The sequence below is a fragment of the Macaca thibetana genome, chromosome 7 (genome assembly GCF_024542745.1).
Source record: "Macaca thibetana thibetana isolate TM-01 chromosome 7, ASM2454274v1, whole genome shotgun sequence".
Classification (NCBI taxonomy): Eukaryota; Metazoa; Chordata; class Mammalia; order Primates; family Cercopithecidae; genus Macaca; species Macaca thibetana.
In genome coordinates, this window is record NC_065584.1 from 44,253,258 (window position 1) to 44,271,090 (window position 17,833).

At 42.6% G+C, this 17,833-nt stretch overlaps 1 protein-coding gene across 6 annotated transcripts in view; it reads left to right on the forward strand.

Annotated features, from left to right (window-relative positions):
- The window catches only part of PPP2R5E (protein phosphatase 2 regulatory subunit B'epsilon), a 174,884-nt gene that overhangs the window by 17,940 nt on the left and 139,111 nt on the right, over positions 1-17,833 (forward strand). The window contains exon 1 of one of the 6 annotated variants that reach the window (XM_050799234.1): positions 13,626-16,728. The exons of 4 other annotated variants lie outside the window; for them this stretch is intronic. The gene's annotated coding sequence lies outside the window, so the exon portion shown is untranslated. Of the gene's footprint in view, positions 1-13,625; positions 16,729-17,833 lie in introns of those variants that run through there. One more of the 6 variants, XM_050799233.1, reaches the window with a different exon arrangement.

Here is a 17,833-nt window from a genome sequence, read left to right on the forward strand (position 1 = left end):
TTCGAGTTTTGAGCCATGTGAGTTTTGCAGCATTTTATTTTGAACCAGCAAAGGACTTAAGAGGGCCAGGCGAAGTGGCTCACTCCTGTAATCCCAGCATTTTGGGAGGCCGAGGCAGGCAGATCACTTGAAGTCAGGAGTTCGAGACCAGCTTGGCCAACACCCCGTCTCTATTAAAAATACAAAAAAAATTAGCCAGGTGTGGTGGCAGGTGCCTGTAATCTCAGCTACTTGGGAGGCTTAGGCAGGAGAATCTCTTGAACCCATGTGGCGGAGGTTGCAGTGAGGTGAGATTGCACCACTGCACTCCATCCTGGGTACAGAGCAAAACTCCATCTCAAAAAAAAAAAAAAAAAAAAAAAGTTGAATGAGAAACTTCTTTCTTAGTGTACCTTCTTGAGGTCTTTCATTGACTTTTAAGTTTATTGCACCTTAAGGAAACAATCTGAATTGAGGATTTTACCAGTTTAAAGAGTATCCCAGATGGCTCTTTGTTGATGGCTCTTATCCTGTGGTCAATGGGTGAGTTTTAGAGGGCCCTTGACCCTCTTGAAATTCCAGGGAGTATTTTATGTTTCTGTGCAGACTGACGCTTTTCTGGACAAAGGTTTAGAGTTTTCATCAGGCTCTCAAAGGAGTTTCTCCAAAGGCTAGGAACAGTTGCTTTGGGTGGTTGGCATGTTTTCTCACTCAGAGTGGAGAGAGAATTTGTCATCTCTCTCTGTAGAAGGAAGCTCTTATGACTAGAGGTTTCTTCTCCTATATTCCTTTCCTGATTTTTAATTCTTTTTGATACCAAATAGAATTTTAAAAGGTAGTTGAAGGGAGAAGTTACTACATGACTCTGGTGTGCGGTTGGCTGGAAAATTTTGATCTGCATCCTTTGAAAAATTCAGCTGGGTGAATAGGAATACCAGTGATAAAATTGAATGTGCCTCTAAAGAAACATTTTTCTGGAATGGCTGTGGACCTAGGAGAATTTGGGAGGAGAAACTCAAGTTGCTTCTGCTGGTAAAGAAATAGGTTAGCAATCAGTGAAGAAGAGATGTCTGTTGGTTTTTTGGTGTGCCAGGCAGTGTACCACATCGCGTCTCATTTAAGCCACATGCCCAACACCAAAAACAAGGGATGTTTGCTTTTAACTGAGGGGAAAGTAAGTTGCCCACTCCAGCAGAGAGAGCCAGGGGTGGGACCCTAGGCCCATCTGGCTCTAAAGCTGGTAACTTCCTTGTTGTGGCCGTTAGCCATAAATGTGTGCAGGTGAGAACAGCTAACCACAATCTCGCTAATGCTGTGCTGGGGGTGATTTACGTTTTTGCAAGTACTCTAAAAATTACGAGGAGACTGAAGGTGGTGAGAAAGCAAAGTGGAGAAGAGAAGAATGAGGGGAGCAGCCAGGCCTGCAGCAGCACTGTGGGTGGTGATGGGGAGAGGTGTGGCGGAGTGGCCGGCTGTGGGCTCTGGGCTCCTCAGGAAGGCTGGCTAGGCCAGGGAGCTGGGCACAAGACGCTTCCCTGGGCCCCCCTGTGCAACTCATGCTGTGTCCTGGTGAAGGCATGTCGGTCATGTCAGTCACGGCATAGTAAGGAAGGGTTTGGTAAACTGGTAGCATTCTGGCTGCAGTGTCCTTGAACACTCATCCCTCCATCTTTGGGGAACTAACTTATTGTAGGAAAGAGCCTAGGTTCAAGTCTAGGTGATAATCCTAGCTTTGTGAACTGAGGTGCGTTACTTAAACCTCTTTGGAACGTCAGTTTCCCTTTTTGTAAAACGAGACTCATGCTGCCCAAGGTGGTTGTGAGGAGTAAGTGAGGCATTGTGGGTAAACTGCCTGAATAGTGGTTGGCTGCTTAATAAATATGCGTTCCCTCATCTTTCTGTTTGCCATTGATCTTTCTTGAAGTCAGCCCTGTGGACCCGGATCTTGTTTCAGAATATGCAGTGTTGTGAGAGAAGCAGTCTGGCAAAAGTTCATCCGTTATGTAGGCACCATGAAAGACTTTTATCTCACAGTGATGTTAAATTTTAATTTAATTAATTCACGGCTGCTTGTGCCTGGAACACTGTTCAAAGTAAAGTGTTAAAACATTAAAAAGAACATGTAGCAAATTGAGACTTGGCACCATTTCAGGAAAAGTACTGTCTTCTAATAAGGGAGATACAGGCTTGAATTAACCTTTTACTGAAGTGCCCCCAGGAAACAATATCTGGCAATAGTAGGGCATACTCCTCCACCATATCTTATGAGGAAATATAGTGAGAATTCAGAGTAGGTTCAGGCTCCTAAGGGCTGTCTTCTCTTAGCAGTGTAGAAATCACAGCTGTTGTGTGCCTTACATATCATAAACAAACAACACTCGTTTTGAATGAATGAGTATTTTGAATGCAAGGATATTTATAGCAAAGGTGAAGAGTTTTTTTGAGGGTCAGAAGGCTACTTTTGATCTTTATCTCATCAAATTAATTTTTCAGGAAGATAGCCATGCATCAGAAGGACTGGTGTTTTCCCTCAATTTGTGAGCAAAGATCAAAAGGACTGGAAAGCAGATTGACACAGGGGACTTTTTAAAGTAGAAGGAAGTTTCAGTACTCCCTGTCCTGTGAGGTGTTCTATACATCCATCTGCACTTGTCTCTCCAACTCCACCTACAACTGATACAACTAACTGGTGTTTTTTTTTTTTTCGAGACTGAGTCTTGCTCTATTTACCAGACTAGAGTACAGTGGTGTGATCTCAGCTCACTGCAACCTCTGCCTCCTGGGTTCAAGGGATTCTCCTGCCTCAGCCTCCTGAGTAGCTGGGATTATAGGCATGTGCCACTATGCCTGGCTAATTTTTTCATTTTTAGTAGAGATGAGGTTTCTCCATGTTGGTCAAGCTGATATTGAACTCCTGACCTCGTGGTCTGCCCGCCTCCACCTCCCAAAGTGCTGGGATTATAGGCAGGAGCCATCATGCCCAGCCAGCTAACTGGTGTTTGTAACAGTAACCCGTCATCCAGAAATAATGCTCGTTTCACTTTAAGAAATTTAAAGATATTTTAATCAAAAACAGTTTAGATGAAGTTCTAAAACTTATGTTGAATAGAGCTATATTGTATTATATTTAGATTTATGTCTTAACATTTTAAAAGGCAGTTCAAGTAACTGGAATTTATTTTAACTGTATTGGTTTAGTGAGATGTTCTAGAAATGGTATATGCTTTAGATACTCTTGGGCTTAGGAGTGGCAGACTCCACTCATACTCTTGAACTGTGGCAAGATGTGAATAAAATAAATTATACGCATGTGTTTTTCTTTTTTTTCTTTTTTGAGACAGAGTCTTGCTGTGTCGCCCATGCTGGAGTGCAGTGGTGCGATCTCGGCTCACTGCAAGCTCTGCCTCCCTGCTTCACACCATTCTCCTGCCTCAGCCTCTCCAGCAGCTGGGACCACAGGCGCCTTCCACCACGCCTGGCTAATTTTTTTTGTGTGTGTGTTTTTTAGTAGAGACGGGGTTTCACTGTGTTAGCTAGGATGGTCTCAATCTGCTGACCTTGTGATCTGCCCACCTGGGCCTCCCAAAGTGCTGGGATTACAGGCGTGAGCCACTGCACCCGGCCATGCATGTGTTTTTCTAAACGTGTATGAAGCAAACAGCTGTGAAAGAAGTTCGTCTAGGACCTGGCTAACTCAGTCTCCTCAAGGGCTTTAAATTCTCATTTTTATAATCGTTAACAGTGGGCTGTGCAATTCTGTCCATTTATTCATTCGTTCAACACATTTCTGTTGAGCCATATGATACACCAGACATTGTTCTGGGAATACAGTGGTGAGCATAACAGGATTGGTCTCTGATATGGAGAGATAGATATTAATCAACTGAACAGACAAAGATAGAATTCCAATAATGGCAAGTGCTTTTGGAGAAATAGGGGGGGCATTCAGGGAAGGTTTCTCAGAGGAAGTGATTATGCTGAGAGAAGAAGACAGGGCAAGTAGGTTGATAAGGTTCTTCTCAAAAGACTGTTGTAGCTGGAGATCAGAGACTGGATGGGCTATTAAAGTTTTCTGGGGTGAAATCCTCAAGGCTGAATTAAGAGTTTGTATGTAGGAGCCAGGCACGGTGGCTCACGCCTGTAATCCCAGCACTTTGGTTGGCCAAGGTGGGTGGATCCACGAGGTCAGGAGTTCGAGACCAGCCTGACCTACATGGTGAAACCCCATCTCTACTAAAAATACAAAAATTAGCCGGGCGTGGTGGCGCATGCCTGTATGCCTGTAATCCCAGCTACTCAGGAGACTGAGGCAGGAGATTGCTTGAACCCAGGAGGTGGAAGTTGCAAAGAGCCGAGATCATGCCGCTGCACTCCAGCCTGGACAACAGAGCAACTCTGTCTAAAAAAAAAGAAAAGAGAGTTTGTCCTTAGGCCAGGCGCGGTGGCTCAACATGCCTGTTATGCCAGCACTTTGATCACCTGAGGTCAGGAGTTCGAGACCCCCCCGCTGGCCAACACGATGAAACCCTGTCTCTACTAAAAATACAAAAAAAAAAAAAAAAAAAAAAAAAAAAAAAGCTGAGCTTTGTGGTGTGTGCCTGTAATCCCAGCTACTCGGGAGGAGAATCACTTGAACCCAGGAGGCAGAGGTTGTGTCTCAAGGAAAAAAAAAAGAAAAAAAAAGACCGGGCGCGGTGGCTCAAGCCTGTAATCCCAGCACTTTGGGAAGCCGAGACGGGCGGATCACGAGGTCAGGAAATCGAGACCATCCTGGCTAACACGGTGAAACTCCGTCTCTACTAAAAAATACAAAAAAATTAGCTGGGCGAGGTGGCGGGCGCCTGTAGTCCCAGCTACTAGGGAGGCTGAGGCAGGAGAATGGCGTGAACCCGGGAGGCGGAGCTTGCAGTGAGCCGAGATCGCGCCACTGCACTCCAGCCTGGGCGACAGAGCGAGACTCCGTCTCCAAAAAAAAAAAAAAAAAAAGAGTTTGTCCTTGATTCCAAGAACATTTGTACACCCTCAAATATACAACCACAGAATATATAAATCACCTCTGGATCCCCCACCCAGTGATAAGGAATAATATTTTCTCCTCATGTTTACATATTTTTTCTTTTTTTTTGAGACGGAGTCTCGCTCTTGTTGCCCAGGCTGGAGTGCAATGGCGCGATCTCGGCTCACTGCAAGCTCCGCCTCCCGGGTTCAAGCGATTCTCCTGCCTCAGCTTCCCAAGTAGCTGGGACTATAGGCATGTGCCACCACGCCCGGCTAATTTTGTGTTTTTAGTAGAGACGGGGTTTCTCCATGTTAGGCTGATTTCGAACTCCCGACCTCAGGTGATCTGCCCGCCTTGGCCTCCCAGAGTGTTGGGATTACAGGCGTGAGTCACTGCGCCTGGCCTCTTTTTTTTTTTTTTGGAGTCTCGCTCTGCCGCCCAGGATGGAGTGCAGTGGCGCGATCTCAGCTCACTGCAAACTCCGCCTCCCAGGTTCATGCCATTCTCCTGCCTCAGCCTCCCGAGTAGCTGGGACTACAGGCGCCCACCACCACGCCCGGCTAATATTTTGTATTTTTAGTAGAGACGGAGTTTCACCGTGTTAGCCAGGATGGTCTCGATCTCCTGACCTAGTGATCCGCCCGCCTCGGCCTCCCACGGTGCTGGGATTACAGGCCTGAGCCACCGCGTCCAGCCTTTTTTTTTTTTTAAGTGAAAGCAAGTTTAAGAAAGTAAAGGAATAAAAGAATGGCTACTCTGTAGGCAGAGCAGCCTGCATATTCTTGTATTTTTATTGTTCCATGTGATAATTTATAATAGCATTATGATGGAAGATCACTTTGAGGTAGTCTTATTGTTGGAGTTGGAATTTTAAAAAGTTCTTTTGTCATGGTAACATTGTGCTTATTGTATTTTTATGATATTGAGGTTTCCAGGAAAACAAGTTACTTCATCATTGCTTGCCTTTTAAAAGTATTGCTGATTTACTTTTAGACCATAAAAATGAAATGTACCACAACAAAAACATCAAGTCTCTTAAAAAAAAAAAACTGTAGATAAAATCTGTGCGGGCACTGTGGCTCACCCCTGTAATTGCAGTGATTTGGGAGGCTGAGGTGAGAGGACCTCTTGAGCCCAGGAGCTTGAGACCAACCTGGGCAGCAGAGTGAGACCCCTGTTGCTACAGAAGAAAAAAAAATTAGCCTGGCATGCTGGTAGTCCGAGCTACTCCAGAGGCTAAGGCAGGAGGATCCCTTGAGCCCAGGAGTTTGAGGCTGCAATGAGCCATGATTGCATCACTGCACTCCAGACTGGGTGACAGAGTGAGACCAATAAATAAACAAACAAACAAATCTGGGCCGGGAATATTGGCTTATGCCTGTAATCCCAGTGCTTTGGGAGACTGAGGCAGGAGGATCGCTTAAGGCCAGGAGTTCGAGGCTGCAGTAAGCTGTGATTGCATCACTGCACTCCAGCCTGGGTGACAGAGCGAGATCCTGTCTGTAAAAAATAAAATTAATAAAATAAAATCTATCTGTAGGCTCAGCTATGTGTTCTATGGATGCCACTGTGTTATTAAAGTACACAATCTTAAGTTTTTATGTGTTTTAATTCACTATTTTATGAACTACTGCTTGGAATAGTGGGGAACATAATGCAATAGATTTAATTCATTAAGAGATTAAAAGTTTAGAAGATTAGATCTAGTATTATCATCAGTACCAGTTGAAGTTCATTAAATGAGAAAGCAAGCAACAGTTAAACCGCAGTTAGGCGAAGCAATTAACATTGGTGGTGTTATGGTTACTGTGAAGACTGGAAAAATAAATAATTGAAAGTATTTCGAATTTGACAAATTGAATGAAGTTAAAAATTGAATCCACCTCCTTGTCACTTGCTAATTTTAAATTTTCCTGAGCTATTATAGTTTAAATTATTGAGAATTATCTGCACTGCATTTTGTGGGTGGTGAAAATTGAGTGGAGTGAGTGCTTTACAGTACCAGTGCTTGAAGCGGAACTGGATTTGTGATGGTTTATATAAGGAAGAAGGCATCATCCATGATTATGTCAGACTCTGACCTGACAGAGAGAGTCTAACAAAACAAATAAAGGACTGTAGAGCTTGGGGCTTTTGATAGTCAGTGCTTAAATGACCACTCTTGTACCTAAATGGTTAATTAATTTCAAAATGTTTTTAGTCATTTCATGGCTAGTCAGACTGTGCATTCCTGTGAGCCCAAATCTATATTTAATATCAAAATATTCTTGGTAAAATTATGTTTCTTCACAGTTTTACTTAATGGAATATTCTTTTTCATTCGTGTGTTAATGTAGGGCACTACACCTACATTTCTTGACTGGGAGGATATCCTATTTTTATTTTATTATTTTTTTTGAGCAAGACTAGTAATAATTATGTACTGTCGTAACAGAATAATTTTACCACACCAGGGTGGCATAGTTAACAAATGATACTCATTTGTGCCCACAGATGCAAGGATAGTTGACCAATTCTCTGCCTCTTAAATAATACATATTTTTTGAGTCATAAGACTTAGGTTTCAAGTGGATCCTGTAAAGTTGATCTCTTTGTATGCTACGTTTAGGGAAGTGAGTGTTTGTTTTTAAAAATCTATTTAGTTTGTCCATAGACTAAATTGTTTAAGCAAAACAATATATCACTATATATTATATATTAGGTTTGCTATTGAGCTCTAAAAAGCGTTCAGAAAGAATTTTTGAGTGAAGTAACATTTGGAAGCTGTCAAAGTTAGTACATTTCTGAAACGAAGGATTAGCCTAGCCAAATGTAAGCTGCTTTGCTTTATGACAGATGTGAAAGCATTGTGTTCACCTGTCTTCCCAGCTGGTGTGTGTTGAGTTGGGGAGGTTGGAGATTGGGGAATTGGATGTGTGTGATGATCTTGGCTATCTTGCCTGTGAAACATTGGGATTGGTGGTGGTTGCCAAATATAGGAAAGAGGTTGATGCTACGTGGACAGATAGGAAATAGCTGTTAACCTAACACCTTTCATTCAGTGGGAGCATTGAAAAGTCTTTTAAACAAAATCCAAAGAAGTTGCTAGGAGTTTTGCAAAAGTATCTTTGCAGCAGGTGGCTTAGAATATGAATTTCATATTGTGTTAAGCATTTTTTCTTCATCTGTGAACTTTTACTTAAAGCTATTTTTATGAACTGAAATTATGGATTTGTTGCATGCATGCAATTTTGATTAGCAATGAAACCTGTATTTAGTCTTTATTCTAACTTAGATTTTTTCTTTTTCTTCCTCATGGGAAGTTATGGTTATTACAATGTCCAAAACACTCATTTCTCATTCTTATCTCAAGATAATGAGCGTTGTCATTGACATGTCTTCAGTTTCTGTTGAGATAAGAAAATGTATTCACCCTTGTGGAATTTTCCTTTCATAATGAATTTAAATAAAATAAGTGGCTATGATCTGGTATGGTGGCTCACACCTGTAATCCCAGCACTTTGGGAGGCCGAGGCCGGTGGATCACGAGGTCAGGAGTTCGAGACCAGCCTGGCCAACATGGTGAAACCCTGTCTTTACTAAAAGTACAAAAATTAGCTGGGCGTTGTGGCAGGCGCCTGTAATCCCAGCTTCTCCAGAGGCTGAGACAGGAGAATTGTTTGAACCCAGGAGACGGAGGTTGCAGTGAGCAAGATCACACCATTGCACTCCAGCCTGGGCAACAGAGTGAGACTCCGACTGAATGATACTGTTCACAAAAACAACATTATGTATGTTTGAAGTAGGTATATAACGAGGGAAACCAAGGCTCCAAGAAATCACTGACAGTGCAGAATTCAGTAAGTGTGATTGAATTGGAATGTCAATCAGAATTGTTTTCTAAGTTATCTTCTTGACTTGGTAGATGCTGAAGTTTCTATTCTCCCTTGAGTTCTTACTTTTTATTCTAAAGAATTTGAATAATTCTCAGACTCTCAAGCGAAAGCTTCAATCAGAGGAGGGTATTTCAGTTGTGTTTCATTGCTGTTTGACCTCAGCTTTATTGAAGCTTGAGATAGTGTCCCATATAGTTGTTTATTTTCTCCCATCTGTTAACACTTTTGACATTTATTTTTTTCTTCTGTTTTCCTCTCTCTTAGTAGTTTTGCAGGTGGGCTTGCTTAGGGTTGTACAGAGGTATGGCCCGGTCAGAAATACGGAAGTGGCATGGGAGCTGGGGAGACTGAAGATAAAGACATAGAGATAATACTGCATGTTTAGCAGGGTAGAGTTACGGAAAGAGGGATAGGTTTGGGAGCTAGGCAGAAATCTTAGAATTCTAGTCAGTTTTCCTTGTAAGCTAGGTGACTTTGGACAGATGACCTTCTCACAGCCTCTGTTTGCTTATCTGTAAAGTGGTGATAATATCGTCTGCCTTGCGGGATTCATTTTAGAGGTGATATATGTGAAATGCCTAGAGTAGCAGCTAAACATGATAGGCGCTTGGTAATTGACAGTTGTCATGATATTTTCATCTTTGAGGTCAGAGAAATGGTCAATATTCCATGTCCATTTATGATTATATTCTTGCTCTCTAGGATAGTGCCCCTCTCATCTTCACTGCTTAGAGTACCTGCTGAGGGAAACTATCCTTTCAGGCAGAAAAGGAATTCTTCATGTTTTTAAAGCAGTGCCGATTCTTACTATAGTATTGCTTCTTACTCATTACTTTTTCTTTTCTGGTTTGCATCTTAAATATTCTTCTAGAGAGTCTCTCTCTCTCTCTTTTTAATGAAGAGAGTTTTTGTGTAATGTAGTGTAATAAACTGAACATAGCTTTAAAGGCAGAGATGTATGATTATGGCTTGCTCTGGTTAGCAGGAAAGGTGTGCTTTGGACAGAGCATAGTCTGTGAAAGATCCATGAGTATCAAAGGTGGCCAAACGCTTTGAAAGACTCTGGGCATAAGGTTCCTTTTCTGGTTTTATCATCAATCTTTTCAGTTGTGACTGAGAGCTGGCGGTGTCTGGCATGTAGGAGGTGTGGAGTAAGTGTTTACTGAATGAATAAATATGATGATACTTCAGATATAAAGATTTAGTGGGGTCTAAATTTATTGGGTAGTATTTATTTGATTAGATTTGAAGAGCAGAAATAGTATACAAACATTAAGTGACTTTTGCTGCAGCCTTGACAATAAAACAAACTGAGTTTCCTGTCATATCTGGGGCTTACGCTGGACGGAGATTTGTTGGTTCACAAGAATTGCTGCTGACATTAACCTGGCACTTTGCAGTTCTCCTTGAAATATGCCATAGAAAACACTGGGCTGGAGCCCAGGACCTAAAGAGCACAATACCTTTGTGTCTGGCGGATGTGCAAGTGGAAGAGTGAGCTGAGGGCGAGGGTGTGATATTCTAGTCCTTTCTCTTACCCTGGCCCCTCTTGGCTTATAGGGATTCATATCAGCTCAGAGGCCCCAGTTCTGGCTCATCACCATTAATGAAAGATAAGTGCTATATAAGTTCCTTCTCTGGTCTTCCGTGTAGTTTCCCTTCCACTCACATGGACACCCAGGCTCTCTTTATTTTTGTTTGATGTGTGTTCAGGAAATATAAAAAGCTTATTTTAATTCCAGCTTTCAGTAAACAATTAGAAAGGAAAAGTTTCTGTTTGTTGTTGCAGGAACCCCTCCCCGTCTCAATCCCCTGCCTCCCAGCCTCTACAATTGGTTCATTTTTTTTTTAATGCAGGAAGTGAATTTTAGGTTCTCCATGTTTTTATCCCTTCATTAGTATGTATAATTAAGAGGTAACAGGATTTGATGTGGTTTTCTAAAGTTTTATGTAACATGAGAAGCACACTTAGTGAGTGGTTCATATTTTTGAAAGATTATACAGTATTTGAGGGGAGATTTTCTTTTACTGGAACCTCGTTTTCCACGCTCTTCATTTTGCTGGGCATAATTTGATAAGACTTAGCCTATCCTTATCCTTTTTACTTGAGGGCAATGCCGTGTGTAGTTTGAATACGCCAGTGCATGATCCTGAGAGGCCTTTCTTTGGTGAGTGTATCTTCAGAAACAGAATCAGGATCCATCTTCAGGAATTTTCTTTCTTCCTGAAGACTCATTTCCACATGTCAAGTATAAACTAGGCCTATAAACTCTAGTGAGTGGTTTCATGTAACCATCCAAACAGTTTCTGTTTCAGTTCCAAAAAAGGCAATTTTTCCCCCCAGCCATTAAATAGCTGAGTTTTTTTTTGTTGTTGTTGTTACTGTTTTTTTCTTGGCAGGGGGCAGGGCGGCCGAGAGTGGGGTTTTCCACTGCTGCTGGTGGGTTTTCTTTGGTGATAGGTGATGAGATGTTTCAGAAACCAAGCCATCTTTTTTTTTTTTTTTTTTTTTTTTTTTTGAGACGGAGTCTCGCTCTGTCACCCAGGCTGGAGTGCAGTGGCCGGATCTCAGCTCACTGCAAGCTCCGCCTCCCGGGTTTACGCCATTCTCCGGCCTCAGCCTCCCGAGTAGCTGGGACTACAGGCGCCCGCCACCTCGCCCGGCTAGTTTTTTTTTGTATTTCTTAATAGAGACGGGGTTTCACCGTGTTAGCCAGGGTGGTCTCGATCTCCTGACCTCGTGATCCGCCCGTCTCGGCCTCCCAAAGTGCTGGGATTACAGGCTTGAGCCACCGCGCCCGGCCGAAACCAAGCCATCTTAATACTAGTTGTTTAAAACTCAATATATAATACTAATGTTAGGTTTTTACAGAGTTTGAAAAGCTTGACAGAACATTTATAGGTAGGGAGGATTCTACTTAATTTATAAGGGTAGCTTGGAAGATATGTTTTAGTTTCCAAAATTACAGTATGTGACAATTAACTTTGTTTTAAAATTTTTTTTTATTTTTTATATTACATTAGTTATCATAAGTAACAGCAATTAATTTGGAAAAGAGAAATGGCCTAGAAGGAGATACGAGGAAACTTAACACTGGTCATCTTTGGAGAATAGGAATGGAAGGTTTCACTTTCTACCTTGACATTAAAAAAATTAGTTAAAAACAGAACGGTAGTTATGTGTCTTAAATCTGCCTTTCCAATTAATAGAAAGTAACAACTACTGAGAAGAAAAATGATATCTGTGAACATTGGTGATCATCACATTAAGCCTTTGTATGATCAGTTACAGAGTCTACCAGAGACTTTCAATACAGCATAAATGCTTCTACTCTTAAGTATTATTTGTGGTATGTATGTTTGCCCTCTATCCTTCCATCCACCCAACATCTGTCTACCCATCTGTCTGTATCTGCTAAGGAAGAGAAGTGCAGCTTGGTTTCTTTTGTGTAAGGAAAGAGCTTAATTGCTCCTCTATCTAGATGATCTTGAAAGAGCCTTATTTTTGATGTTTGGCAAGAGGGTAAAGTACTTAGTAGTTTTCAAAAATGGTATGTGGGACATTGAAAAGATAAATTGTATTGGTGTGAAATCTTTTGTTTTCAGTGTTCTGAGATTCTTTTTTTTTTTTTTTTTTTATGACAGAGTCTTGCTCTGTCATCCAGGCTGGAGTGCAGTGGCACAATCTCAGCTCACTGCAAGCTCTGCCTTCCAGATTCAAGCAATTCTGCCTCAGCCTCCTGAGTAGCTGGGATTACAGGGGTGCGCCGCCACGCCTGGCTACTTTTTTGTATTTTAGTAGAAACGGGGTTTTACCATGTTGGCCAGGCTGGTCTCAAACTCCTAACCTCATGTGATCCACCCACCTCAGCCTCCCAAAGTGCTGGGATTACAGGCGTTAGCCACTGCACCTGGCCGAGATTCTTATCTTGGTAATTTTTTGCACAGAGAATTCAGCTCCCTATCGTACCACATTTTAATGAGCTACACAGTAATTTATGACTTGAGCTCTTTCCTTTTCTAATCAGCTCATCAACACCAAGACCGTTCTATGTCAATTTACTTTAGAATTGAAATTTTACTTTTTGTATAATGCTATTAGGTGGCTTGTATTTGATTTGGGGGATGAATAGATTTTGAGTCAGCGTTTGCTGCTTAACAAACCACTCCACAACTTGGTGGCTTAAAACAACAGCCATTTATTTAGTTCACCATTTTGTGGTTTGGCAGTTTCAGCTGGACTCAGCCATGTGATGGTTCTCATTTCCTCTGGGCTCACTCATGAACATGCCGTTAGATGGATATTCTCACTCACATATCTGATGGTTGGTTAGTGCTACAGGGATACCTGGGCTTTGTGAGTTTCATCATCCAGCAGGTTAGCCTGGGCTTGTCCACATGGTGGCTTATGGGTTTCTCTAAAGCAGTAAGAGAGGGCAAATGCAAATGCAAATGCTTAAGAACTTTTCTTTTTTTTTTTTTTTTTTTATTGAGACGGAGTCTCAGCTGTGTCGCCCAGGCTGGAGTGCAGTGGCCGGATCTCAGCTCACTGCAAGCTCTGCCTCCCGGGTTTTTACGCCATTCTCCTGCCTCAGCCTCCCGAGTAGCCGGGACTACAGGCGCCCGCCACCTCGCCCGGCTAATTTTTTAGTAGAGACGGGGTTTCACCGTGTTAGCCAGGATGGTCTCGAACTCCTGACCTCGTGATCCGCCCGTCTCGGCCTCCCAAAGTGCTGGGATTACAGGCTTGAGCCACCGCGCCTGGCAGAACTTTTCAAATCTCTGTTTGCATCATGTTTGCTATTGTCCCATTGGCCAAAGTGAGTTACAAGGCCAGCTGAAATTCCAAGGATGGAGAAAGACTCTACCTCTTTGTGGGAGGAGCTCTAAAATTATACTGCAGTGGCATGAACACAAGGAGGGAAAGAATTTGTGGCCATTTCTACCATCTGCCATAAATGTACTTGGGACTTCCCACCTTGGTTCAACGGATATTGTCTTAATTTGAAATATGTCTAGAATCCAACCACTTCTCACTATCTTCTCTGCCTCCTTTGCTACCTCGTAGTCCAAACCACTATCATCTTTTGCCTCCCAACAGGTTCCCTGCTGCTTCCATCTTTTCCCCTGTGTTCTACACAGCAGCCAGAGCAAGCTTTTAAAAATAGAAGTCAGATTATGTCACTCCTCTGTTCAAAACCTTCCACTGGCTTCTCATTTCATTCAGAATAAAATTTAAATTACCTTCTGAGGCTACAAAACTTTACATGATGTGGCTCTTTCTTCGACCTCATCTTAACTCACTGCTCTTAGCCACACTCCCTCCTTGCTGTTTCTCAAACACACTAACAGGCCGTAGGGCTTTGCATTTGTGGTTTTCTCTACCAGATACTCAGCATGTCTCCTTCCTTTACTTCTTTAAGGTCTCTGTTTATATGTCACTTTCTCAGAGAGGTGGTCAATGATACACTACATAAAATAACATTCTTGCTTACCAGTCTCTGGCTTGCTGTATTTTACTCCTTAGACTTACCACCACCTGACAATTGTTTATTTTCTATCCCCTCCAGTTAGACTGTGCGCTCCATGAGGCAGTGACCTTGAGTATTTTGTTTGCTGTTTATCCCCAGTACCTAGAACAGTGCCTAGTGCAGGGTGTATGCCACTTAAGCCTCAGCAGAATCACTGTCCAGTGACATTCATCACCTGGTCTTAGTGTTGGCTCATCCCTAGAAGTGAGGTGAGGTCTGTGTCCCATTGTTGCTGGGCTAGAGGCAGCTGATTTCCTCCCATTCTTTGATGCTCAGTTGGACCAGTATCGTGATATTTAAGGAAAGGTTCATCCTATCCCCTTTTGCCAACACAATTTTAATTTGATGACTTTGTGGTCATTTTTCTTTATAAATACCCATCTTCATGGATTTAAATATATAATCATTGGATGCTCATGGTTTACATAAGTGTATGAATATTCATATGTATGTTTTTTTGAAGAGGGTGGCACATGGAGCAAACACTTTTTACTTAGGCATGGATGCTCAGGGAGTGGTGTTGATGCCTTCTTTGTGTATTCTTGAAATTTCTGCAAGCTCCCAAACCTTTTTATACTCAGATCTATGTACCAAATTGCTCAGGTCCCAGTGGGCCAGACTTCCACTGAGTGTTAGCTAACTCAGGGATAGAGTTGCTGTCCTTCAAGTATAGTTTGTCTCTCAGATGGCTTTCCCATAGCTGATTCTCAGGCTTTGAATATGGATTCTGTTAGTCCACAGGCATTGACTCCATTTGCAGGTGTGTGCTTGTAACAAACATATAGTCAAACCTCTAACATTTGGAATAATGAGATGAGATGGGAATGAGTAGGAGGAAGGGCAGCCTGGTTTAGTGAAATATCTGATGCACAGAATATTTAAAAATAGGCCTGGCATAGTGACTCACGTGGCCTGTAATCCCAGCACTTTGGGAGGCCGAGGCGGGTGGATCACTTGAGGTCAGGAGTTCAAAACCAGCCTGGCCAACATGGCAAAACCCTGTCTCTACTAAAAATACAAAAATTAGCTGGGTGTGGTGGTGTGCATCTGTAATCCCAGCTACTCGGGAGGCTAAGGCACGAGAATCGCTTGAACCTGGAGGCAGAAATTACAGTAAGCTGAGATCGTGCCACTGCACACCAGCTTGGGTGATAGAGCAAGACCCTGTTTCAAAAAAAAAAAAAAAAAAAAAAAAAAAAAAGGAATATTTTAAAATAAAGGTAATTATGTTAACTATATGATTTTAAAATTATAGCGCATGTCATAGACTAAGATACAACTGGGATATGAGTCCCATAAGCAACTGTAATGGAAATATTTGCAGTCTACACAGGCCTAGAGAAGAAGTGAAGGATTTTAAGCAGCAAAGTCTGTGGAAGAGTTATTTGACTCAGACTTTGAAGGCTAAAGAACTACATAAATCTAATTTGTTGAAACCTTTGATTTAAAAAAGTTACTGATTTTTATATTAATGGACCTGAAGATGTTCAGGTGCAGATTAACTTGTACTTGATTAGAATCACATTCTTCAAGTGTAAAATAGAAATTTTGCAGTGGAAAAGCTGAGACATGTGATTTCTCTGCCTGGCTTCTTCTGGACATTAAGGTAACTCTCACTGGAGATGTCTCCCATTCCAGAAGTGGACATTTATGTTTCGCTGCCCCAAAGCTGGTTGAATTAGAAAGCTGGAAAGCAAAGCAAGAGCTTTAAATATTTAGTGGAACGAGGGTGCTGATAATGACAGTCGGGATTGTGGGGCTCTTCTGGACTCTGGCTTCTTATGAGAGGAAGGGTTAAGAACATCCCCTTTTGGGGAAGACAAGCTAGGACTTCAGTCCAGTTTTGCCGTTTACTATTGGAGTGATCTTAGATAAGTTATTTAACCTCTCTATGCCTCAGTTTCCTTGGTGGTAAAAAGGGGGATAATGAGAGGGCTCATACTTTAGAGTTGTAAGGATTCAATGCAGTCATATGTGGGAAAGGCTTATTGTAGATGCTCAGGAAATGTTAGCTAATATATATAGAAGGCCTATTTTCTTAAGAATTCAGGAAAATGATACCAGAAGGGCTTAAATGGGCACCCAGGACACAGTTTTATGTGCCATTGTGGTCCCTATGAAACTAGTGAATATATGCAGTTGTTTTGTGAGAGTGACAGAACAAAGAGTGACAGAAGGAGGGGGTTGCCATAGCATTGGGGTAAACAAGTGAGCGGAGTGGTCTAGAGAGGAAAGCATTTGTGTGCACAGTGGCTCCAAAGAGGTGTGTGAGGTGTGCAAGGAGGGAAGAGCATACACCTGGTAATGGGGGCCTGAGAGCTGCAGGGGTTGGAAGATAACACTGGTATGTGTAGAAGTGTGTGTAGGGGTGGGAAGGAGGGTGGAGTGAGGATTTATGGGCTTGGATCAGGCTATTAGGTTGGATCCCAAAGGCATTAGGTGCCACTCAGGCTAGATCTCTACGAAGAGGAATCACGCAAACTGAGGCTCCAGAAGAAAAGAGTTCTTTCTGTGGGTTTATGCTAGATTCCTAGGGTCAGGCTTCTCAAACTTATCTAATCAAGTGCCCCTAGGCATAAGAGAGTTACCCTTGCTGGGATCTGCGCGGTGGCTTGCGCCTGTAATCCCAGCACCTTTGGGAGGCCGAGGTGGGCGGATCACGAGGTCAGGAGATGGAGACCATCCTGGCTAACACGGTGAAAACCCATCTCTACTAAAAAATACAAAAAATTAGCCGGGCGTGGTAGCTGTCGCCTGTAGTCCCAGCTACTCGGGAGGCTGAGGCAGGAGAATGGCGTGAACCCGGGAGGCGGAGCTTGCAGTGAGCTGAGATCGCGCTGCTGCAAGGACTCATGCCTGGGCAACAGAGCGCAACTCCGTCTCAAACTTGCTGCAGTTTTTTTGAAGTCTTGTTTATTTATTTTTTAGTTTTTTTATTTTTAAAAATTCAGAGATTTTTGCATTTCATATTTGTTTCTTTTCATTCTAAACATTGGTGTTTTTAGTAAAGTTAATCGCACCGAGGGAGAAGTGCCATGTTTATCTTATGGCTTCTAAAAGAAACCCACACTGCCCTTCTGAGATTAATCCAGGAGCAAGGTAATTAACAGTTAGGGTAGTTGGATGCCAGGAAAGAGAGAGGTCTTTAGAAGGGGCCTCGTACTCATAGCAGGTAGGCAGTTGGTATTCCCTCATTGCTTCTTCTAGGCCTCTGAGGCCCCAAATCCTTTCTGTAAGGCAACTTGTGGCTTTTTGAAGGCCCACTGATGGTCCTTTAGTGCTCACTACTTACCCAAGCTGCTGAGATTCTTCCTTGTGCCCACTGCAGCAGTGGCCTGGGACAGGAAGTAAGGTGCATTTAATACTCTTGTCCCAGGCTGGGCGCCTTGGCTCACACCTGTAACCTCAGCACTTTGGGAGGCTGAGGTGGTTGGATCACTTGAGGCCAT